At 43.6% G+C, this 25402-nt stretch overlaps 1 long non-coding RNA gene across 2 annotated transcripts; it reads left to right on the forward strand.

Annotated features, from left to right (window-relative positions):
* The first annotated feature begins 788 nt into the window (after positions 1–788).
* LOC137063183 (uncharacterized) lies at positions 789–23509 on the forward strand. Of its 2 annotated transcripts, XR_010901348.1 has the most exons (5): positions 789–849; positions 13210–13297; positions 13431–13545; positions 21533–21775; positions 23407–23509. It is a non-coding gene; the product is annotated as an uncharacterized lncRNA (long non-coding RNA). The 2 variants fall into 2 exon arrangements; XR_010901347.1 differs by lacking the exon at positions 23407–23509 and having other exon boundaries at positions 21533–21997.
* Positions 23510–25402: the final 1893 nt, after the last annotated feature.

The following is a 25402-nucleotide window of genomic DNA, read 5'->3' on the forward strand; positions in this document are numbered from 1 at the left end:
TTATTTGCATGGTTTTATACATTACTAAATCACCAATATGGATCATAAATATCATAAATATTTTAGACCTGGACAAATTTGATTTGATGCAACAGCCTGTTCTGCTAAACATTTTACTTTGACAAGCCAAAAACAAATCAAGTTTTTTAAGTAAATGGGTGCCTTCCACTCCTCCCACGTGTTTTCCATTTTCACAGTCTGGCAGAAATGATGGCTGGTTTCAAAATATATGGTCACATCATGACAATAAAAGTGTACTGGCTCATCTTACCTTACTCTCCCCTACTGCCAGTTACTCACCCTCATGTCGATCCACACTTATAACTTCCTCCTTTCTTTTGATCTTGTCGTTATAGTGAATGGAGACTGGATCCGTTCATCTCCAAAATCACTTAAACGCACAATAAAGCTAGTCCAAATTACGTGTGTTATTCTCCAGGCTTATCTGCAGAATAAGCCTACTATTTTGTCCATGTTTGTTGGTTAGGTCTATTGGATAATATACACCATAGTAATTCCATGGTATTCTTTCAAGCACCCTGTCAATAGAGTGGTGCATTTTTGTAGGCCAAAACTTGGAAACAAATTAGCATTTTAGCTATTTCGGTTCCATCATCTCACAGTAAGTGGAGTTTTGTTTAAATGCCTGAAATAAGGCTTGTGGTTAACACAAGCTTGAGATTTTTCACATTTTATACTGTGGCATAAAATACATCAGTAATACCTCCTTGTTTTTTTGTTTTTTTAAACCTTTTACTTGTCTTGAAAAAGCTGGTGGCTAACAAGTGGCTAAATGGGACTACAGAGGTTGTCTAGGACCTCAAACATCTTTACATTCACACCGAACAGGTAAACTCATCTACTCACTAGTGTGTTAGTTAATAATCGAGCTCTTCCATTTTAACTTAAACTTCCAGGAAAAATATTTTTAAAGGTGCAATGTGTAGTATTTATGAGGATCTATTGAAAGAAATGCAGTATAATATACATAACTATGTTTTCAGTGGTGTATAAAGACTTAACACAAGACCTGTTTTTATTACCTTAGAATGAGACATTTCTATTAGGGCTGCACAATAAATCACATTATAAATGAAAACATGCTTATCGCGATTTGGCCTATCGTGATTGTCAAATCGCAAAGGCTGCCTGCGATTATCTTTTATGCTGAGTTTGTCTGTGTAGGACGGCTCTGTGATCTGTAGTAAATGCTGTTCTATCTGAAAGCACTGCATGTTTGAGTTGCTTATAAGATGCATTTGAAAAAGCAACATGCGTCAAACATCTTTCCAGACATGAGAAGCATTTAGTCATGTTTAATCAAAGCATTTTAATCTGTTTATTCAGCTCACCGATAGTATGATGTTCATAGCGATTTCCACATGGATTTCCGTGAATGACGTGTGCTATCGTACTTCTGCGGCATATACTTGGAGTTCCCTGTGCGAGAACGCCCTCTGGCTTGTGGAGCTGTACTTACTACTGATAAACGCCGTGCTGCACTGAGAAGCTGCGCATGCAATAATTGCAGCCTCTGCCAAATCGTGTGAGGTTTTATTGCGATTTATCGTGCAGCGCTAATTTCTGTCTACACACATCACGGGTCCCCTTACAGTAAAATCGCCATTTTGTGGCATAATGTTTCTACAGTAGCCCTAAACGGACAAACTCTCTGACGGTGACATTTTTGTCCTGTGCTGGCCCCCAATAGACTTGGTTAACTCAGCCTGATCTGCCGGCGATTTGATTTTGCCATTCAAATTCTGGAAACCTGTACATTCATTTCTTCTGCTTTTGTTACACTTTTGCGGGAACCAATCATAGACTGGCTTATCCACCTGGTGCACTATTGGAGGGTTAAAGAGAAGCGATGGATCATTCCCCGTTTATCACGCCTCTCGTTGTTTGATTGGTTGAAGGACTCTCCAATTGCATACAGGGCCACTTGACTTTTGCTCGTTTATCACTCCTCTTGTGTTCTGATTGGGTAAAGGACTCTCCAATTGCATACAGAGTCATTTGAATAATGCTCTTTTATCACACCTCTTGTGCAGTAGAAAATGCAGAGCAGACTCCCCAGACCAACGTTCAATCTTAAATTGAGCTTGGTCTGATGATAGCCAGACAAGGCTCCCTTGGCTTCTCTATGTGCTGGGTTGAGCGTTGGGTGATGAAATTCACAACCTCACCACTAGATGACGCTAAAATTCACACACTGCACCTTTAAATAAAGTATTTTAAGTGAAACGTAAAGGTGGTGACGTTAAAGTCATGCGACCGAGGTGTTAATTTATAGCCATGTTTTGTTTTTTTACCTCTGGCCATTGAATGATGATAAGCCAGACCCACATCAAGATGTTTGGTCTGGAAACTCACCATTGACAGCTCAATCCGAGGGGCGGGATAAACGGTTGTCTTTAAGCTCCCTCTGCACGCAATTGGATAGCACTACAACTTACCAGAGACATGTGAAGTGGAGCTAGTTGACAGATTAAACATTCACTGAATCCGGCAAAACTCTGAACACATCTTCCCTTCTTAAGAATGACGTCAGTGCCGTTCTTTGTTCTTTTCTCCGAGAAAAGCTTAACTCCATGTCTTCCAGAGTCGCGGTCAAAGCTGATTCGAAAGACCACCGTTCGCCAGTTTCTGTGTTTACTAGAAGCACGCATTCGCAACTCGGTCGTCATCATGTGAAGCTCCGCCCACCGACTCTATACACAATGTGATTGGCCTGACCAGAGTTTGGATTTACAGCTCAGAAGTGTATTGAGAGTTGCGAGACAACACTCCCGGCAGATTAGATTTGCTGCCGCTAGAGTGCGTCTACAGTTCTAGGCTAATTGAATTATGCTTTTTTATAAACGTCATAGAAGTTGTGTTCATTTGTGAATATTGTCATGATGATGAAAACGTGTAAGAATCCTACACTTTTGTTGGCCACAGAAATTATTTTCTGCATCAATCCAAAAGCCAATGGAAATACCCTATTGGGTTTTTGTTGAGGTATGATGCTAACTTCTGGTTTGGCCTGCAAAAATACTGCAGCACACCATGGTATATGAATATGGTAATAATTTAGTCAGCACTGCTATTATTTCAGCAGGTGCTGGACTTTTGGGAAACTTACAAGTGAAACTTTGGACAAGATTAGACGTTGATGTGGTGGTTTGAGGTTTGGGTTCGTTCGTTTGCAAGAAAGTGAGAGGAATATCCTGCGTTTTGCAGTTAAATCATTTTTACAGTTCACTTACTCAAGGCATGTTCAATAAGCTAATTAAACTTGCATCCTGTGATTCTCGACAACTTATTTGCTGTTTAAATATTTTCTTTGGCTTTTTTACTAAAGTTGCGACCTCAGAAATCGTGCATGGCCAACCGTTCCTGTTTTTAAAAGCGCCCACATGTTCACCTCCTCTCTTCCATTCCCTCAGTGTCGTGTGTGACGGTATGAGTGTGTGTTTGTCCTCCTCACATGGACGGTCCTCACGACTGGCTGCAGTAGCGGCCCACACTCGCCCACACACACATGTGGCCTTTCCTCCCGCCCTCTTCCTCTACCCACAGGCCCGTCAGCGTCCGGCCCAGGGACGTTCTGACCCGAGAGCTCCCCACTCCTTTCCTGTGAGCCCCAGCAGGGACGACCGCAGAGTTATTAGGCCTAATGGCCATCTGGGTTCCATTAAAGACGGCCTGTGTTGTATGCTGGCTGCAGAAAAGATCTACCACTGTTTCTGTTTTTAAGTCACCACGGAGCATTTTCGCAAACCCCAGAATGATGCAACAACACTTCATTTATCATCCGTGTACAGTCGGGCTTTCTGTTGTATCAAAGCTACAGAAAATGTGTGAAATGCCAGCGGGAATTAAACGCAGGCCATTTCATACTTGTGGTTGTGATGTTTGGTTATGGTAATACAGAAGTAAAGGTGCCTATTTACGTATAGTAGCACAAGAAAACCTTATTTACTCTCTGCATCCACTGGCCTTCTGTGTAAAACTAACATGCACACAAGGGACCATCTCACCAAACCATGTCCAGGTCACAATTTACCCAGTTTACACCATACTGTTCAAAAGTTTGGGGTTGGTAAGATTTTTTTTATGTTTTTGAAGTAAGTCATGCTCACCAAGGCTGCATTTATTTAGTCAAAATTACAGCAAAAAACTAGCCTGACGTGGTCATACTCAATTCTAGTCAGAATATGAGTCTGAAACTGCTCCATTGGGCTGTGATTATGGGGCGTGTTTCAACCGAACCAGGAAAGACATCAATTGGATAGACTTACAACCAATCAGAGCAGCGAAGCGACATTGTCAAATGTCAACATGTTGCCAAGTCCGCGTTTTTTTTCCCGCGGGTTGTTTTCTATGTCTGCGTTTTACAAGCGACTATTATGTGATATATAGACCCATGAGTGCAAATTTTAGCAGGCAACCATGCCAAAATAACACACATTTTACCCCCCAAATGCCATTTTTTTCCCCAGAGAACCCCCCGAGAAGCTATTGTTTAGGGCTAGCAGTTGGCGGGTTTGTTGTAAAAACTTGGCAACCCTGTCTGCACATACGCTTGTATCAGGCTGGAATACGCGATCTTTGCCGGTGTTGTAAAACAATAAAAGAATTTAATGATACACAGAGTACTTACCCAACATGATCATCATTTCTGAGAGAAATTGTGAAGGTGAATGCAGATATAAACAAGCTCTCCATTTAGGATTCGAAAAAATATAATCCAAGCCCCTTTGATGACGTGCATGATTACGTTACTGTTGATCATCTGTCCGTCTTCGTCTAAAGCCCGCCCTGATGATTTCATTGGTTTCAACAGTTTCTGTTCGGGGATAATTACTCCTCTATGGAGCAAGGCCAGACCGAACCGCCCAACCTAAAAATTTTGTGGGCGGGGCTGAATTTCGGCTGGCATCCAGGGTAGTAAAAAACAGTAATATTGTGGAAAATATTACAATTTAATCTGACTTTTCTATTGTAATATATTTAATCCAATGCAATTTATTCCTGTGATTAAAGATTAATTTTCAGCATCATTTTTCCAGTTTTCAGTGTCACATGATCCTTCGGAAATCATTTTAATACGCTGATTTGTTGCTCAAGACACATTTCTACGGAGCACCGCACATGACATGCAGTAAAAAACTAGTAGGCTAAATCATGCGTACGATTTACTATTTCGTTCTCTCGATTTATAAATCATGCGCACGTTTTACTATTTCGTTCCCTCGATTTATAAATAGTGCGCACATTTTACTAATTTGTTCCCTCGATTTGCTAAATCGTGCGCACGTTTAAATAATTCGTTCCCTCGATTTACTAAATCGTGCGCAAAATTTATAAATCGAGGGAACAAATTAGTATAAAATGGGCACGATTTATAAATCAAGGGAACAAAATAGTAAATTATGTGCACTATTTACCTTTTTTTTCTTGCATGTCATGTACAGGGCTCCGTACAGTTCTTATTATCAATGTAAAAAAAGAAATCTTACTTTTTACTGACAGCAAATTTCATGTCTATTATATAGCATTTAAAATATTTATTTATTTAATAAATCCAAAAATATATATAAATGTTTTATAACATTTATAAGAAATAAAATTGCAAGCATAAATTAATGTTACAATTATTAATTATTAATGTTACAATTTATTATTACAATAATAACGTTTCATTTGTGGAAAAATGGAAACAATTTGTTACCTTTTTAGATAAATGAAGTTGCGGTGCAAATTGTTTAATGTTCTTATAAATAGGGGCTTCATTCTGGTTGTGCAAATTCATTTTGATTTATTTTCTTCTTTTGGTTGACATGTTTTTGGGTTTCATGATAGTCACTCACACGCTCACCAGCACACAAGGCCCGGGCAAAATTACACAATCCCTGGTTTAATAAAAGAACATCATAAACCCACCCATTGTTTCTCTTACTGTGGCCACCGTTGCATAATTTTCTAAATATACAGCTTCTTTTTGTTGTTTGGCTGTTTAAAAAGATTCTGCACATGGAAACCAGGGCTGCATTTCCCGATAACGTTGTCTCTTAGCGCTCTACGAAGACTCTAAAGGTATAACTTAACTGAAGGTATACCATTTCTAGGTGTGTTCCCCGAACTATACCTTAGTAGGTCGCTTAAGGTATACCTTCTTAAGTGCGACGTTAGAGGGTGCTGTTCGTGGCGGTGGTGCTGAATTGGCTTCTATCGATGGCTCAAGAATCGATTATTTACTCTATGCAGGGGCTGTTTCACTGCGTTATGCGAAACAAATTATGTTCTTTATAAAAGAAACACTTCAGAAATAGTTGAACTTTCATTTATCATACAAAATTGCACCTAAATTTTACATAATTCTGAAATGAGTGCACGAACCAGCAATCTCATGCTCAACCGCACCATGAGCATCACGCATCATTTAAATTATTACAATATATTTTCCATAGTGTCTTGATTTAATCCACAACCAGGGATGATTGACCATGCAGCAGCTGCATAACAATAACTAATTTATATTATTAGATGGCCTACTCAATAAAAACGCAACACGCAAAACATATAATCAGCTGCTACTATATGGCGGAGAAAAAAGAAAGAAAGAGAAGAGCAGCAGCTGATTTTAGTAGCTGAGCTCCGTCCAGTTTGTCTCGGCAAAGCTGGTCCAACAAGATCTAAAAGCTGCTTAATTTGCTGTCGTGGTAGGCGAATTTTTTTTTTTTTATAGCAGCCTTCTGACATGGTAGCCAGGGACTTAGACTTAGAAAACTTTAATGTCCTCAGAGAGGCAATTTGTTATGCAGTACAGACATATTAACACAATCCACAATACAAACTAACTAAAGTTCCCTTTCGAAAGGGAACTCGAGCTGCGTCAGCTGACGCTATGGGGGAACGCCTCCAGCGTGACCGGTGTCTGAAACGTTTATCCAATCACATCAGTCCTACTGACCGGCGACAGCCTCTGACGTCATAGACGTGCGACCAGGAAGTATAAAAGGGCGCCTTGCAAACACAACCGCATCCAATTCGTCTTCAGGGACTGTTTGTCTGATTCAAAAAAAGCATCATGTCGAAGCGTACGCACAAGTCGAAGCACAGCTTCAGAAAGTGTGCAGACCTGTGTCCCAGGTTCCTCACACCTGAGGACACACACACACTCTGCGTGTTCTGCCTGGGTGAGGAGCACGCACGGGAGGTTCTTGAGGAAAGTGCCTCCTGTGCGAACTGTGAGCGTCTGTCACTGAAGACGCTCCGCTCTCGTCTGGCCCTCTTCTCGAGGGAAGGGGGTCCAGCGGCTGGGAGTGGTCCCGCTTCGGCCGAGGCCGAGCGGCGACTTATGTCTTGGGGCTCCCAGCTGGATCTGGCCCGCCGTCTAGAGACGGAGGTTGTGCTCGGCGAAGGGCCAGATCACGAGGGGCGGCCGCCGGAGGAGGAGTTGGGTGATAACTCCTCCTTATCGTCGGCCGAGGAGCTCCCACATCAGCAAGGGATGGAAGTGGAGGGTGGTGAAGCGGCCGAGGCCGAACCCTCCCAGCCATCCTGCCCCGTGTACGGGGAGCTGTTGGAGGTTATGGAGCGGGCCGCCGGGCGGCTACAGTTGCCGTGGCGGCGCGCTAGGGGAGAAGCCGCTCGTCCAAATCGCCTGGACGATCGGTTTCTCTCCGGCCATAACCCCCCGGCTCTTGGGAGCCTTCCATTCCTCCCCGATCTCCACGAGCAGATCGCGGGGGCATGGAGAACCCCGTTCTCAGCTCGCTTATTCCGCCATCAGCGGGCGAATTTCGCTGATGTGGAGGGAGTGGCCGAGGCGGGGTACGTGTCGATGCCGCCGGTTGATGAGACGTTTGCGAACTATCTCGCATCCGGCCGGGCATCGACATTGAGAACTCCCACCCTGCCGTCTAAGCCGTTGAGAACGACCTCACGGTTAAACGGCAGGGCGTACACGTCAGCAGGTCAGGCGGCGGCGGCGCTGCACACCATGGCGGTGTTGCAGGCTTACCAAGCCGACCTGCTGAGGGGCCTCGATCAGGGGGAACGCCAGGGTGGCCTACCCCCTGAGGCGATGGCTGAGCTCCGCCGCACCACGGATTTAGCTCTCCGGGCCACCAAGCAAACAGCAGTCGCCATCGGACGGTCGATGGCGGCTATGGTGGCCACGGAGAGACATCTGTGGCTGAACCTTGCGGACATCGGGGGGAAAGAGAGGTCCTTTCTCCTCGATGCCCCGGTTTCGCCCTCTGAGCTCTTCGGCACCTCCGTCGAGGCGGTGGTGGGAAGGTTTAGAGAGGCGAAGGCGCGCTCAGCGGCTTTTAAGACCTGCATCCCACTGAGGTCCGGGGCCGCGCCCAGGCAGGCGGGTGTCCCTGGTACGTCACGGTCTGAGGACCGGAGACAAGACCAACGAGCGGGCGTGGCCTCTCGGGCGCCCCCTCCATGGCGGAGTAGGGCGCAAAAGAGGCGGGACACCCGGAACTGGAGGAAGGGTGCCGGTGCCGAAGACCGGAACCAGCGTAGGCGGGGGGAAACTCCGCCTACGAGGGCGAAGCGGAGGTAGTAGGTGAGCCCTTCCTTCCACCCTTTTCCTTGGCGCTTGACATCAGGCCGGGCGGGGCCAATGATGAGCGGACGTGAGACTCTGACGGCCCGTCTGGTCTGGTGAGCAGGCGCCCCCGTCAGGTTTGGGGTGCTTTTGTTTATGAGCTTATAGAGAAGTTATCATAAGCACTAGAAGCGGAAAAGTGGCGTTTTCCTTGTGGGAAAGGAGTCGTCTGAGTAAACTCGACCGCTTCCCTGAGGGGGCATGAGGAAGAAGATTCAGCGTTGGACGCCTCATCGGAAAACAACCCTCGGGCGGTGTGTCCGCGCAATGGATGCTGTGAGTATATGCCTGTGCACGGATGTCATCACGCGCCGGTGGACAGCGGGTAAGCCCTCAGTATGAGGGACGTTTTATGTTCTTAAAATGCTGTGTGCTCCCCGCCGAGGGTGTGTTGTACGGTGTCCCCGTTTGGTGGCCGGAACGATTTATTTAAGGAAGCCGTGAGACGGCTGGTGAGAGCTAGCCTCGCTAGTGGAGAGTAGCCGTCACGTTAAGCCAGTGAAGTAAACATGTTACTTGGTGTGTTCTCTCAGTGCGTTGAGAGTGGTTACCGCTCATTTTCGCGAAAATATGTTTCAAGAGGGAAACTAAGCGAGTGTGGGTGTCCCTAGCGGTTCGGCTAAAAGCTCCGGGCCACCGGAGGGCAAGTGTTGTAGCATTAACCCCTGCGGACGTAAGTAAGCGCGAGGGTGAGTAGGCTAACACACGAACGAAGCATATGTGTACCCAACCCTCGAGATATGGGCTTGGGACGTTAAGTTGCTAGGGTGGCAGCCTTAGCAGAGACTGGTATACTTAGGCTGTGTTTTTACAGGATGATAAAAACCCCTATTCAGCCTCCTCTCATGTGAGAGTCGCCTGGCCAGGGCCCGCCCCCGGGTCTGCGCTCGGGGTGCGGTAATACAGATGGGAAAAGGTGAGAGCATTATAGATTTGCAACCTAGCCTGTAAGGCGGTAAGTAAGGTTTGTGGGTCACCTGGGCCAAATACTTTTACCCCATCCAAGGGATGTGGGACTGTGGTAACCATTATTCGCATATTGCAATAATTTTGCCCTGTGTTTTTTGCTCCACCTTTCGTAGGGCTCGGGGTGAGCGACACGCACAACCTGTGTGCCTCTTGAGGGCCCAGCGTTGGATGCTCCCCTGGGAAGCCAAGCATCACCATGGCGACGCCTTGGAGGAAACTGCGGGTTGCTGGAAATAGCAGCGGTCTCCCCGGGGCTGGTGTGGTAAGGAATGAACTCCCCTTACTTAAAGGGGTTGTAAGAGCAATGTGTTGAGTACACCGCTCTGGCGATGCAATTAGGTCTGTGTTGTAGGTTCTGCCGGAGGACTGGGCTTCGCAGGGAGGACCCCGTGAGCCTCCGAATGAAGCCAGCTGTGAGCTGTGAGCAGCCAGCCCGGACAGTCCAGGCAGTAGACTCTGAACAGGAGGCCTCGACGGGCCTTCTAGTTGGAGTGACGACATCGGGCCCGTGTGCGGGATGGGAAAAAAAAAAAAAAAAAATCTCCCTTTTGTTGTCACAAACAGTATTGTCTCGTCAACAGGCTTCGTCAGCCAAGCAGACAGCCATGGTTAGCCCGACATGGAGCGGCCAGCATTCATCCGACCTGCCAGCGAGTATTCGTCGCTGGCATGGCTACAAGCCCAGTTAGTAGGCCTCCCTAGGCCTCCCTGAGGGCCTGCTGGGGTGCAGCAGGCCTTGCCGGGCCTCCCTTGAGAGGGTATTCCCGTGCTTCAGGTGTGAGACGGCAGGTAGTAGGCCTCACCAGGCCTCCCTGAGGGCCTGCTGTGGTAACAGTAAGCCTCGTCTGGCTTCCCCCAAGGGGTCGTTCCTGGGCTTCAGTCACTGGATGATAGGTAGTAGGCCTCGCGGGGCCTCCCTGAGGGCCTGCTGGGATGCAGCTGGCCTCATCTGGCTTCCCCTGAGGGGGTACTCCAGGGAACCAGCGCTGGATAACAGTTCCCGGGCTCCAGTCACCAGATGGCAGGTAGCAGGCCTCACCAGGCCTCCCGGAGGGCCTGCTGGGTTGCAGCAGGCCTCATCGGGCTTCCCCTGAGGGGGCGGCCCAGGGCCTCGGCCTCTGGGTGACAGGGGTTAGGCCTCGCTAGGCCTCCCGGAAGGTGAGCAGGGAGCATGGTTGCTAGCCGGGGCGGTTAGCATGATCTGCTATCAGGTAGCAGGCCTCACCAGGCCGCCCTGAGGTCGTTCCCCGGCCGAAGTGCCGGCTACGAGTAGCCTGGCAGGTAGTAGGCCCTGCGGGGCCTCCCTGGGGGAACGGGTTCCTTGGAAGGAGACACAGAACTGGAACTCAAGCTGACAGCTAGTGGTTCCTGCCGTCAGGCTTCGGTCCTAGCCGGCAGCACCTGATGGCAGGTGCATACTCTAGCACGACGAGTTTACACTGCTGCTATGCGGTCCTTACAGGACAGGGACCTGCATAGGTTGCCTACAGCATGGTACCTACCAGGCAGGCTTAAGAGCTCCCCTCTTAGGAGGGTTGTCTGTGAGCTTACGGCCGCCTGGGCCTGGTCAGTTGGTCGTAGGCCCCTCGGGGCCTCCCTGTGAGATCAGCCTGTAGGCCTTCTCAGGCCTCCTGAGCACCCCTGTAATGTATGTGCTCGGTAGATCCTAGGATCGAGCAGCTGACTCCCCTCGCTAGCAAGGGTGGGAAAGCACTACGCTGAGCGCTGTTCTCCGGGATAGCCCGTCTCTGAGTTCCGGCCTGAGGCGGACACTGCCAGTTCGCAGTCCCTCAGCTTGATGCCTCCCCAGAGGCGAGTTTCCAGAGGCTCTGTTGTTAACAGACTGGGTTGGCAGACGGAAGCGTCCCGCATAGTGACGCCAGGTCAAGCCTCCCTGGTGGCATTCGGTGAAGTTCTTCCCGAATAGTGACTGGCTGGGGCGGCCTCGGGTCCCCTAGCCACATTCCCTTAAAAGAACCCCTTCTGTTGAACAGGTTGGTTCCAGGCCTTTGAGCGGCCGGGGTAGGGTACATGGAGGTGCCCCAAGGCCACAGCTCGGGCTATGACCGTAGGGAATGCTGTCACTGACAGCCTAATGTGACCAGAGGGGGAGTGGTTCAGGCATTTCAGTTGAATTTGCTCGTCCTGACAGTTGTCACTGCTAGTAGGCATGCACTCCCCTCGGCATGGCGGCGTGGGTATATCGTTCCCCATAGCGTCAGCTGACGCAGCTCGAGTTCCCTTTCGAAAGGGAACGTCCCTGGTTACGACTGTAACCTTAGTTCCCTGAGAACAGGGAACGAGACGCTGCGTCACTTTTGCCATGCCTCGGGGCCTGCCTGCGAACAGTCCCTTCAGACGAATTGAATGCGGTTGTGTTTGCAAGGCGCCCTTTTATACTTCCTGGTCGCACGTCTATGACGTCAGAGGCTGTCGCCGGTCAGTAGGACTGATGTGATTGGATAAACGTTTCAGACACCGGTCACGCTGGAGACGTTCCCCCATAGCGTCAGCTGACGCAGCGTCTCGTTCCCTGTTCTCAGGGAACTAAGGTTACAGTCGTAACCAGGGACGTTTTCATGTATGAAATGCACATACACTAAATGGCTCCGCGGATGGCGCCGTCTTTGATTTAGCACAATTCTATTCGATGCCTCGCTGCCAAAGTTTGACTAAACTCCCCTCCACAATCATTCCCTTTAAATAGGCTCCTAAGCTTTTCCTGTCTAATGGTTTGCCAGCTGATGTACCTTTGGATAATATCATTAAAAAGCTAACAACCATTGGTGTTTGTAATGAAATTTTATGACAATGAAATTTCTTATGACAATTTTAATCCTTGCATAAAAAATAAAATAAAATAAAAATATTCAACTAGCCTAATTGAACACTGGGTGTATATTACAACTTCGGAATTATATTCGGATAGACTGACATATAAAGAAGCTTTTTTCACAGTGGTGGCCACTAGTGGAATGAACTTTTAATAGTGATAAGGTATAGCTAAGAGGGGTCCAGACCAACCTTACGAAAGTATGACTTAAAGAAGGTATTCTTAACTAAGTTCGTTTCGGGAAACACATATTAACATTAAGGGATAAAAAGTTAAGAAGGTTTCGGGAAATGCAGCCCAGGACAGTTAGGTGTCTGCTGGTGTATGTTGTAACTGCAATATATTGACCAAAAAGCATCTCTCTCTATTGACATCCATTCAAAAGTTTGCTGTGTACGGCACGCTGATAAAATAAAGTTATGACAAGATCTAACGATCATTTTTCTTCATGTAGTATGAACAGTGTTGGGGAGAGTTGCTTTTAAATGTAATGTGTTACAATATTGCATTGCTGTCTAAATAAGCAATTACATTACTTTTTATGGAAAGTGATGCTTTATGATAGGTGAAACCCATTTTCTGAGGGTCGCTCTCTTCAGGCCTTGCAGTGGTTTTTTGTAAGTGTATGATTTTGACATTGGTGGGGACAAAACCAACAACAACAAAAACTTTATTTAGGGATTGACAGTAAGTTCTATATTGACTTCAACTAATCAATTCTATAATGTTAAACAAGTTTAAGGTAGGCTAATGATGACAAGGAGGTAGTTTAACGGAGATGTATCTGTAGGTCATATCGTATATCCAGAGCATGGATACTGATCTTACCGGAAACGAAGCACGCGTTCCAGGCTGTTGGATATAGCGTTGTATTTGAGGTAAGTAAATTATAGAAATACCACTCGATTTCTCACACAAACTGATCGTTTTGTGTCTTAAGATATCAATGTGTCGTCGAGCCACAAGGCTCTTTGTGCATGTTGTCTAAGCATGTTTTATTTCTGCTCTCAGAACGTTACCCATTCACATGATTATATGACCTACACACAGCAACGTTTGGAGTTAAAAATCTTCATTTGTGTTCTACTGAAGAACTAAAGACACCTACATGTTGGATGCACTGGGGGTAAGCAGATAAACATCTAATTTTCATTTTTGAGTAAACTATCCCTTTAAAAATTCTCTGCGCTTTTGATGACTTTGCGCATTGCTTTATTTTTATGTATACTACGGGGCCGTTGAATGTTTAAATCTGACGGCTGATGAACGTTCTGAGGTGTGCATTTATTTTCTGGGAAACGCACAGCGAACGTAGTTCCAGGCAGATCTCTTGACCGCATTACAGTTCCATATCACTTCGCATAGTTAACTGTAAATAACTGAACTTAAAGGACTTAAAAAAAATAAAAAAAAACATAAAGCAACTTAAAGGCTACAAATTACATTTTTTCACTATAGCGAGGTAATAACTGTTGTTTAGAGACGCACAGAGGTAGCCTAAATCACACATCTCTCTCTCTCTCTCTCTCTCTCTCTCTCTCTCGTTCTAGCTCTCTTTCTAATAACTTAATTAATAACTGCGGCAGATTGCTATCGTACGGCTCAAGCCTGTTACCAGGTTTAAAATTACGTTTCGGAACTAGCAAAAAAGCCGTTGAATGAGACGTGGAAGAAATAGTCCTACTAACAATCGCGATTAAAGTAGAAAACCCTGATGAATTTCCAGAAAGGGAATAAAAACATCATCAAAGTTGTCCATATGTGACATCAGTTAGTTCATTAGAATCATCGAAAATACATTTTGGTCCAAAAATAACAAAATCTACGACTTTATTCAGCATTGTCTTCTCTTTCGGGTTTGTTTTCAAATGCCAAATAAAGATTCATACGGTGGTTATGAATCAGCATATTGATTCATGATTCAGATCGCCAATGTCACGTGATTTCAGCAGTTTGATACAAGATCCGAATCATGAATCAATACGCTGATTCATAACCGTTTGAATCTTTATTTAAGGATTGAAAACAAACGCGGAAGAGAAGACAATGGTGAATAAACTCCTAGTTTTTGTTATTTTTGGAACAAAATGTATTTTCGATGCTTCAAGAGATTCTAATGAACTAACTGATGTCACATATGGACTACTTTGATGATGTTTTTATTCCCTTTCTGGACATGGACGTGTTAGATACGCTTTCGGACTAATTATAAAATATCTTAAACTGTGTTCTGAAGATGAACGGAGGTCTTACACGTGTGGAACGACCTTAGGGTGAGTCATTAATGACATCAATTTTAACTTTTTTTAAGTAATGCATATTACTCAGTTTAATTAAAGGGGTACATCACCGCTGGGAAGATAAATGTGTATTGAAATAATTTATGTAGTAAATATGTAGAAGTTGGTGCCTTCTAGACTGAGAAAAGTCAGAAAATGTATTTTTGGCTCTTGTGGATGAAAAACAACAACTCCCAGAATGCACTTGATTCGCTGCCCTACTCCCAAGCCACGCCTTCTGGTTATCACTTGCCCACCGCGGCACCGCCCCCCACCTTTGTTTTCATTTTTATAGCAATAAAATCATTCAGTTCAGTTAGATAACAGACACTACAATTAAAAACTGAACATGTATGTTCAAATTACATTCATCACGAGACCGAAGAGCTGAGGCAAGCGCGGCAATCATTCACAGCGTGTGTCCAGTCTGCCGCGTTTGAGATCATGCCTATGGAAGCTTAACTTTCATGAAAAGTTGAAATACTCACTTTGCTCCGCACTGCTCCGTTATGAATCCCAGAGTGGCTGTGTGCATTTACAATCTGTGAGTGAGATCCCACCCCTTATGGGCGGGTTGAAAACATGCAGAACTAGCTCCTACTACTGGCTGTATACTCTAGCCTCTGACCAAAAAAGCCTCCGATGACTGAAATATCAAAATTTTGCGTCATCGGAGGCTTTTTTTCCAGACAGTAAATACATACATCTCTCGTCTCTCGACGTGAAGGGGGAACCATGATCCTTCGAATATACTCCCGGGTTTCTACGGATACAAAGCTTTAAGGAAGTGTGTGTAAGATTGTGGCCAAAACTGGTACTGCAATCACTATCCCCTCTCCCCCTCCCCCTGACTCGAGGTTGCCAAGGCTGCAGGATCCAGCAGGACGTTTGTAGCTGCAGCTGTGCTAACTAGAGCAGAGCTGGCAATCCGGATGCCGAAACACTACTGACTTCGTGATTGGTCGATTAGGTGGAGGGCGGAGCTTCAGGCCAAAACACTACATGTCAACATAAACATCAGTTAAAGGTGGGGTAAGTGTTATTTCAAAACCGTTTTAGAAAAAGGACTCGGGCCAAGTGGAATAACAAACTTGTAGCCAATCACAGGTAAGGGGCGTGTCTATGGTGAGACGAGAGGCTCAGTGCGCGTCATTATTCAAAACATGAGTCACACAGGACGGACATTAGCCAAGAAAGAACTAATATATGCTGGATTTATGCTTTTGCTTGAAAATGCTCGTGTGTCATGTTCACTTGTTTGTCCATTTGCGATCGTATTGTTGCTCACTTCAACAATGATAAAGACCCATTCATTTACACACCGTATGGAGCATCTAAATCCCCTCAGTGTTTCAAGGTTTCAAGCATCAGCTCACAAAATGTGTCCAACAGGTAAGATACTATACTCCTAATATATGTTTGTTTCCTCTTTTCATCTATATAACCCATCCGGTCATAATTGTAATATGTTGTTAGCTGGACTATCGAGCTTGTATACTAACGTTATCGACTTGTTAATGAGAACTGTTCGTGTTTTTGTGATCGCTATAACTCTAATCTTGTCATAAGTGTAATATGTTTGTTAGTTGGACTGTCGTGCTCGTGAACTATCAAGTTGTTCATGAGAACGGTTTGTTTTGTGATCGCTATAACTCTAATCTTGTCATAACTGTAATATGTCGTTAGTTGGACTGTCATGCTCGTGTTCAATCGAGTTTGTTCATGAGAACGGTTTGTGTTTTTGTGATGGAAGAGGTCACTTTTTCATTGAATTTTCAACCTGGATTAGTTACACACAGATTCTGCCATAGTCGTTGTCTGGGTTACGTATGTGTGGGGCGGAGCTATCAATATAGGGCCGAGACCCTTTTTGGGGGTAGGGGCGTGTTTGTTTTGGTGATTTGAAATATCAACAATGGTTACCCGATATCACTTGGGGTAAGTGATATCTGGTAACCGTTGTTCACCTATAAGGGCTGCAACAACAGCTTTTAAATGACAATATCTTGGCCGGACTACTGCTGTCAGTGATATAAGTATTTGAAATGAACATGATTTCTTAATGTCTAGTCAGTGACATATCAGGGCCATTTTATGATTAATTGAAATACATTTCTTATGTACAGTTTAAGTTTTTTTTTTCTAACAGTCTGCTAGCTTCATACATTCAGTTTAACATCATTAAGATAAAAAGGGTAAACTATATCATTCAGCTGAACTATGCACATACAGGCTATGTTTAACACACTTTCACTTTCATACACTCTGGCCAAGCACTAAATGCTAGTCCTTAAATGACTGCAGTTTTCTTACGTATTTGCTTAGACTTCTTGGGGAATGTCAATGATATGACACATTTCAGATGGATCCAGCAGTGGTTATGTATAAACAATACAAAAAAATGTAATCAAAATTATTGTTAGGGACAAGTCAGTATTTTTACATGCATGAGTGTTCATGTCTAAGCGGCTGTTATGGAGAAGAGATCATTTTAATTCTGTAGTTTAAAAAATGTCTAAGCAAAATGAATTAAACTGAAGAGTAATGTGCATTACTAAAAAAAAATGAGTTAAATAAAGTAATGAGTTACTTTAATCATTACATCAAAAAAGTAATCTGATTACATAATGCACATTTCTTGTAATGTGCTATACCCCCAACAATTTTAAATCTTACACATCAAAACTGGAAGAAAAAAAAAACCATGTAAAGTGTATGTGTGTGTTCACTTTTATGGGTGACACTGATCAATTTTGCTGAGGAAACCGCACACGTATCTCTTCAGATGTAGAGGCGTGGTGGTAAAGCCGACAGTCCTTTTGTTGGCACCTGGAGCCCATCCAGACGTGTGGTCGTGGGGGTACAGTGCGGAGAAAAGAAAGAAACACATCTGGAGCTCGTGGCAGTCGGCGCCACATTGGGCCTCAGAGAGGAGATGAGAGGGCAGGGCTGCTGAAACGTGCTTTTATTAAAGAAACATTCATAAATCATTTGTGATTAATTCAGACAATCTTATGAGTTTAACATGAAATTCTTTTACAGGGTAATAGTCTCAATCGATGCCAGACTTTCACAGAAAAACCCATCACAGTCTCAAAGGTCTTTTTAAATATCTCTAATCAGGAATTAAGCTCATGGAAGAATATGTCAGACTGGCAAATGTTATACAATTCATAGCCAAACATTCAGAACTAAACACACACACACACACACACACACACACAGATCCTTTACATGAAATCTGCAAGCAATAATCATTACCGCATGAATTGCTCAAGTCAAAATGTAAAAAAGCCTGGTTCATTTTTAGCTGTAAGCTAGTCCTGCAGCATGTTGTCAGTTCCTCTGAACCCCTCCACCTCCCCCAGCTCCACCTGCCTAGATCTGTTATGGGATTTATGTGTCTATGCAGCAGCAGCATATCTTACATGCTCACAGCAGTGTGTCTATTAGCAGGGGCATGTTCATACTTGCTCTGCACCAGCAGCAATAATCAATAGCAGACGCATTCAACTACAAAAGTCCCCCTGTAGTCAGTAATTTTATCCCTGGTCTATGGACCAGCCAGGAACCATGTAGCTACCATCAATCTGTCTCGTGAGTGCACTCAAAAAAATCTGGACCCAAATTTATTATTAATTTATTATCGGTATGTGCGGCTGTCAGTCACCACACCAGTGTGGATGCTGTACTTCGGAATCACAAATTCTGTCTTGGAAAATGACAAAAATAAGAATTTTCTCCCGGAAAATGTCATCACAAGTTAATAACATGTCAGAACATCTCTCTCTCTCTCTCTCTCTCTCTCTCTCTCTCTCTCTCTCTCTCTCTCTCTCTCTCTCTCTCTCTCTCTCTCTCTCTCTCTCTCTCTCTCTCTCTCTCTCTCTATCTCTCTATCTCTCTATCTCTCTCTGCGCTTCTGGACCCTGGATGGTTGTGGCATACTAATCCCTGTCATGTGTGGTTCTGATTAGTCGTGGGTGGGGGTGAGGTGGGGCCGGGGGCCTTGGTCTTTCGCCCTCCAGCTAGTAGTTGTCTCGCTGTTTTAATGCTTTACATATTAGGTGAGGTGCACACACATTCATTTGGAGCATAAAACTAGTTTAAATCAGGAGAAAAAAAAAAAAAGGCACATATATAGGGTAAATGTGGCGTGGACATGGCGGCCTGCGTGGGCTTTGCACTGGGCAGGTTCCATGCTACACGCCATGTTTGTTTTAATGCATTATACACTAGTTGACAAACACATCAGACAACAACAACAACAAAAAACACAAAGATAGGGTCAGCGTGGCATCTATGGAACAGCTGGGGGATGGGCATGGATCTCGGGACCCTGGCAGCACCTCACCTTGATAGCCCATTGCATTACGACTCTGGCAGAGGTCTATCCTATGCCATGGCCATGAGGGGTATCAAAGCTTTATAATACCTTGTTATTAATAGCTGATCAATATTACCATTATTATAATTATTTTTATTGTTATTATTATTAAAATCATTGTTACCACTACTATTATTATCACTATTAATGACTTTATCAAAATCTACCATTATTAATATTATTATTACTATTACTACTATTGTTTTTATTTGTCCTCTTCCTGACCCTTTAACCTTCCCCTCATTCCGGATGAAATGAGTATATTTGTATATATGTTTGTCATTACTACTACTGATAATACTATTAATACTATTTGTCATTTCTAATTAATTGGATTTATCATTATTATTGTTATTATTATTAATATTGCTATTACTATTGCTGTTGTCACCTTCTTCATACCCCATTTTATTTCCTTATTTATACACATATATTTTTTGGTTATGTCTGTTGTACTTCCCTACATGATTCTTTATTCATACATTAACACTCCCACACCAGTTACACGCACAAACACACACACACAAACACACACACACACACACACACAAACACACACACACACACACACACACACACACACACACACACACATACATACACACGCACACATCATACTGGCATGTTATGTTTTGTTGGCCCTTGTATTTGTATTTTGCATCTTACTTCTCTTTTGTAAATATTGTACTCGTCTGTTTGCATAATAAAAAAATAAATAAAATAAAAATAAAAAAAACATGTCAGAACATGATGCACCAATACATGATGAATGTTTTAGTTTAAATACAAAGCTTAAAGGCTCAAATGCTTCAGCGATTAGCATATGGCTTTGTATCAGTAGAAACCCTGGAGTATATTCAAATGATTGTGCTTTCCCCCCTCATGTCCCCCTGAGACAAGAGATTTATGCATTTTATTTCTGAAAAAATTCCTCCTATGATGCAAATTGACGATATTTGCATCATATGGGGAATGTTAGGCCAAAGGCTAAAGACTACAGCCAGCAGAGGGAGACATTTCTGCATGTTTTGAACCGGCGCATGGGGGATGGAGATCACACTCAGAGCTCAGCTCACAGCTACAGGCACTCATTTAAGCAGAGCTATGGTGAGCAATGTAAGTCTTTTAACTTCTCAAATTAATTTCTATGAAAGTTACGCTTGCAAAGGCATGAACTGAAACGCGCCAGACTGAAGTCGCGTTGTGAATGTATGCCGCGAGTGTAGTCACGATTACCTCAGCTCTCATCACGAGAGCTCATTCAGCTCATTTATCTGACTCCTGCAGTTAGTGCTCAGTGCTGTGATACTCGTGCGGTGACTCACTCATTATATTGAACAGACACGTTCAGTTTTTAATTGTAGTGTCCTCTCCAACTCCGTCACAGTAATCCAGTAGGTGGCTTTGGGAATGGCCTCACAGGGCAGTGAAGCATTCTGGGAATTGTAGTCTTTCACCCCCACGAGACAAAAATACGTTTTCTGTCTTTTCTCAGTCTAGAAGGCACCAAATTCAAAAATAATTTCACATTTCTACTACACTGATGACCCAGTTTAAATACAGATTCATCTTCCCAGCGCTGAAGTACCCCTTTAATGCTAAATCACTGAAGTAACCTTTAAAAACATCACCATAGCCATGTGTATTTAGTGTTTATTAGCGCTACCTGTAGTTTTCAATTTCTGCACAGTGTAATCTTTTGCTTTTGACTTGGTGAATCTTCAGTTGTCACAGATGATTATCGTTTGGTCCTTTCTGCATAACAATCTGCCATCAAAATGATATGTTTAATTACTCCAGCTGGTGTGAGAAAAGGCTATAAATGATCCGCCACCTGCAGCATCCTCACATGCGATAGCCTACCCGGACTCCTTCTTTATGTTTATAGTCACGTGACGTAATGACGCAATGACAGCAAGCGGCGATATGCTCAAATTTCACGCGGAAAGCTACCAAATCATAACAATATATATACACATTATTACAAGCTTACCATTGTGAATCAGGCTAAAATAAGGAGTTTTGAACACTGGCTGGTTATGTACTTTTTTAAAAATTGGTTTTGGATTTTTTAAAATCACTTTTAATAATTTTAATAAATCCAACATGTTTACATTTCATACATTATCACAAATGAATGTTGCTTGTTCCATGTTTCAACCACGGTTTATACTTTTTAACTGAATAAATTAAATAGTTTTCACAATGGACAGATTCACCCTGATTAATAATTTGAATAAATGCATTCTGGATTTTTTTAATAAAACCAAATTGATGCAAATAGTTAAAAATAAACTATGCCATGATTTTGAGTGCAGAGAGTATTTATGTATGACTGACAAATATGCCTGTTGAGGAAATTTAGTCCACAATTTCGGATATCCTGAGTTTGACACGTCTGTATATATATGGCTGTGAGTGTTGACGTTGTGTGGCATGTGTGTTTTCAGCTGTCCCATCAGCAGAGGGAGAGCTGCTTCCTGTGTGGAGGGCGAAGGGGGCTGCCAGTGTTTATACCCTGCGGCGTATTTGTTTGCTCCAGGATCCCGCAGAGCATTCGCTCACCCCTTGAACAATAAACATTGCTGATTGCTGACGAAGGCACTGGTCCCGGTTTCTCCGAACTCCGGTGATTTAGAGGTGCCCGTGGTTTACCGAAGTATCCCCGGGGCCCTTCCTGCGGCACAGAGACTGTAAGTGTAAATACTCTCAGTTAGGACTTCATATGCACGCACTCTGTAACATCAAACTGTACGTGAGCACTGGAGGAGCTTGATTTGTGTCGGGTGATCACAGGCGCCGTTATGACCCGTTTGCACACGGATTAATCATATGGTGCATCCCAGAGTGGAGAAAACACCCAAATAAGGGATTTATTTGATCATTGAGTCTTACTATTTGCTCTGTCATGTATATTTTTCTGCATTAATAGCATTAAAAACTGCATTAATAGAAATAACATTTACGTGTGTTAAGAATTTTGTTGTTGTAGACTAGAAATCTAGACGCACCCTAGCGGCAGCAAATCTAATCTGCCCGCAAGTTTCGTCTAGCAACTCTCAATACACTTCTGAGCTGTAAACGGCAATCTCTGGTTGGGCCAATCACATTGTGTATAGAGTCGGTGGGCGGGGCTTAACATAATGACGCCTGAGTTGCGCTTGTGTGCTTCTAGTAAACTCAGAAGCTGGCGAACGGCGGTCTTTCGAATCAAATCTTTCGAATTTGACCACAACTCTGGAAGACTTGGAGTTAAGCTTTTCTCTGAGAAAAGAACAAAGAACGGCTCTGAAGTCATTCTTAAGAAGGGAAGATGTGTTCGGAGTTTTGCCAACCGGATGCAGCGAAAGTTTAATCTATCAACTAGCTATGCTTCACCTTCGTTGCTCTGGTTGGTTGTAGCGCTATCCAATTGCGTGCACGCCGTGCAGAGGGAGTTTAAAGACAACCGTTTATCCCGCCCCTCGGATTGAACCCCTTTTAAGTGAGTTTCCAGACCAAACATCTTGATGTGGGTCTGGCTTGTCAGGCTAGGATTTTTGACCTTAGTGTGTCAAAATTACCAACTTACAAACCATTTCTTATAAATCTTTAGTTATACTATGTTATTGCCGAATATTGGATTCAATCTTCAACTTGCTTTCTTTCAGTTTGGACAGGTTTTGTATTTCTTTTTGCAACAGATTGTTAGTAGGCCTCATTGATCTAAGCTTATGTGTAACCGGTCCTACTCGACCTGCTCCGAGTAGAATTCGAACCAGGGTCTCTGGCATTGGAGGCAGGTGCTCTAACAAGGACGCCAAAGAGTGTAGCCTTTAGCATCAGTCATTCTTCTTGAGATCAGGGGAGTGAGGTTTACATGCACAGTGCTTATTGGCCTACATTACATATCCACCTCATTTTTTTTTAGGTGAATAAGCTTAAGTAAACTTTTTCACTGTGCTAATCGAAAGAAAAACAAGTTGACAAAGTTATTGAATCAAATAATTGATGATTATATAGATTAATAATGAAAGATTTAGAAGCAATTTAAAGGCAATTTTGACCAGGGGGCACCAAATTAGGTAAAGGGAACCAGTTTTCTCTTTTTAATCAAATGAATGAATGCTGTTTTCAGTCATGTAAAATGTGTATATATCTGTTAACATATAAATACATAAAAAATTGTTTCATGACCCTAACAAAACTGAGCCTCTTGAGCATTGAAAGCAACGTCTAAGCAATAATAAATCCTTCCAGGAATGTCAATGCTTTCTTTTCCTTAACTAATCAACACTTTCACTTCTTTAGCTCAAATCACACTAACAAAGATCTTCTTTGAAAGATCTACTCCACCAGCAGTGGTTGAACTCTTGTGCAGTGCACAGCAGCCTCAGGATTTGACCGATGGTACTCGCCACAGAATTGGGCAAGGTTAAAAATACGGAAATGTGGACGTCTCCTCGGCAAGCAGCCCGTCCGCCAGCTGCTGTCCCAGCACAACAGCGTCTCCAAACCTCAGCCCCAGACCCCACCACGAACTCCAGCGCCAGCCCAGAAACGCTCCCTGACAGCCTTTGTTATTCACAACAACTCCACTCTGCCTGTTACCATCCATGAAAAATTCAGAGGCAGATTACAACAAACTTCCTTCACAAACACAAGGAGCTCCTGGACAGCTATAGGAAGAAGAACAGGTGCTCAAGAAATGTTTTATCTTCATGTAACCAAAATTATATGCTTAATCAAAGTATGAACACTGCAAATATGTTTGTTACTACTGAGTATATTAACTAATGAGTCAAAATTTAAAAATTCCAAAGATTTTCATGGACATTTTAGCTGTAAAATTAGGTAAAAATACAGTGTTGATAGTGATCATGTTCATGAAATAGCAAGGGGCTAATTAGAAAGTCTTATTTTGTTAGCATTATAGAACTATTATAGCCTAGAAATCTAGACGCAGCAAATCTAATCTGCCGCGAGTATCGTCTGGCAACTCTCAATACATGTTTGAGCTGTAAACACCAAACTCTGGTCAGGCCAATCACATTGTGTATAGAGTCGGTGGGCGGGGCTTAACATAATGAGTTGCATTTGCATGCTACTAGTAAACACAGAATCTTTCGAATCAGCTTTGACCGTGAATATGGAAGACTTGGAGCTTTTCTCTGAGAAAAGAACAAAGAAAGGCACTGAAGTCATTCTTAAAAAGGGAAGATGGGTTCAGAGTTTTGCTTCCAATTTGGCATGCTCTTCATCGAATTTGTTTGCGTGTTATTCGAGAACAGTTGGGTTTATCAAAAAGCTTTTGATAACTTTTTGCCAAAAAAAGTTTATTTTCTATCTATCTATCTATCTATCTATCTATCTATCTATCTATCTATCTATCTATCTATCTATCTATCTATCTATCTATCTATCTATCTATCTATCTATCTATCTATCTATCTATCTATCTATCTATCTATCTATCTAATTAAGCCCCCCCCCCAAAAAAAAGGATGTAAAGGGTGGAGCTTGAAGGTCCAGCCACACCCTATTACCCAATTAGGTCTGGACTAAGTCAAAAACAATGGCATCCATAGAGGGGGAGCTGGACGTGAGTGAGCTCTGCAGTGAGCACCACTTATATTTTTAGACTCCTGTGAATCTCTCAGCATGACTAAATGCAAGGTCATGGAACGAATTGGACAACCTAACCCCTAGACAGCACAACGGCGCACTTTGGCCATGGTCAGAAAGTACCAAAACAGGCTGGTTTTGGCCGAACCGTGTCTCGTCTTTGCTGAATTCACAGCGCAACCGCAGACCTAGGTATTCGCTCGCCCTTTGTTCTTTAAGGTCCTCGTTTCATTTGTTGGTTGCACCACAGAATGATGCTAAACCACGCAAGCATGTAATTTTCAGAAAATCTGCAACCCTTGTGAACTTTGCAAGTAATGACAGGCTCTCGGATACTGAAAATACTGGATGCATTTCCCATTTAATGGACGATTCTGACAGAAGTGGCAAACGTTTACCACATTACCTCACCATTACTGCATTTCTTGCTGTGTGGCCGTCCACAGCGCACATTGCGATCTCGAATGTTTGCAGTGATCATGCATCTGCATTAATCTACATCTACTTTAACTATAAATAATAGCATCTTGCACAATTCTGTGCTTTCCGTCGGAGTTGTTGGTGTCTTGCAGTTCTTTGCCGGATTGCTCCTTGTGGCGTGGGTGTGGCGATGCTCGGCCCGGCGAAACCACATTTTGCTTTCCTCTGCATCCGTCACTGCCACTGTGGCATAAAGTTGCACTAACACTTCCTAAATGCTAAGAGGACTAAACTAG

Source organism: Pseudorasbora parva, chromosome 23 (assembly GCF_024679245.1).
Source record: "Pseudorasbora parva isolate DD20220531a chromosome 23, ASM2467924v1, whole genome shotgun sequence".
Taxonomy (NCBI): Eukaryota; Metazoa; Chordata; class Actinopteri; order Cypriniformes; family Gobionidae; genus Pseudorasbora; species Pseudorasbora parva.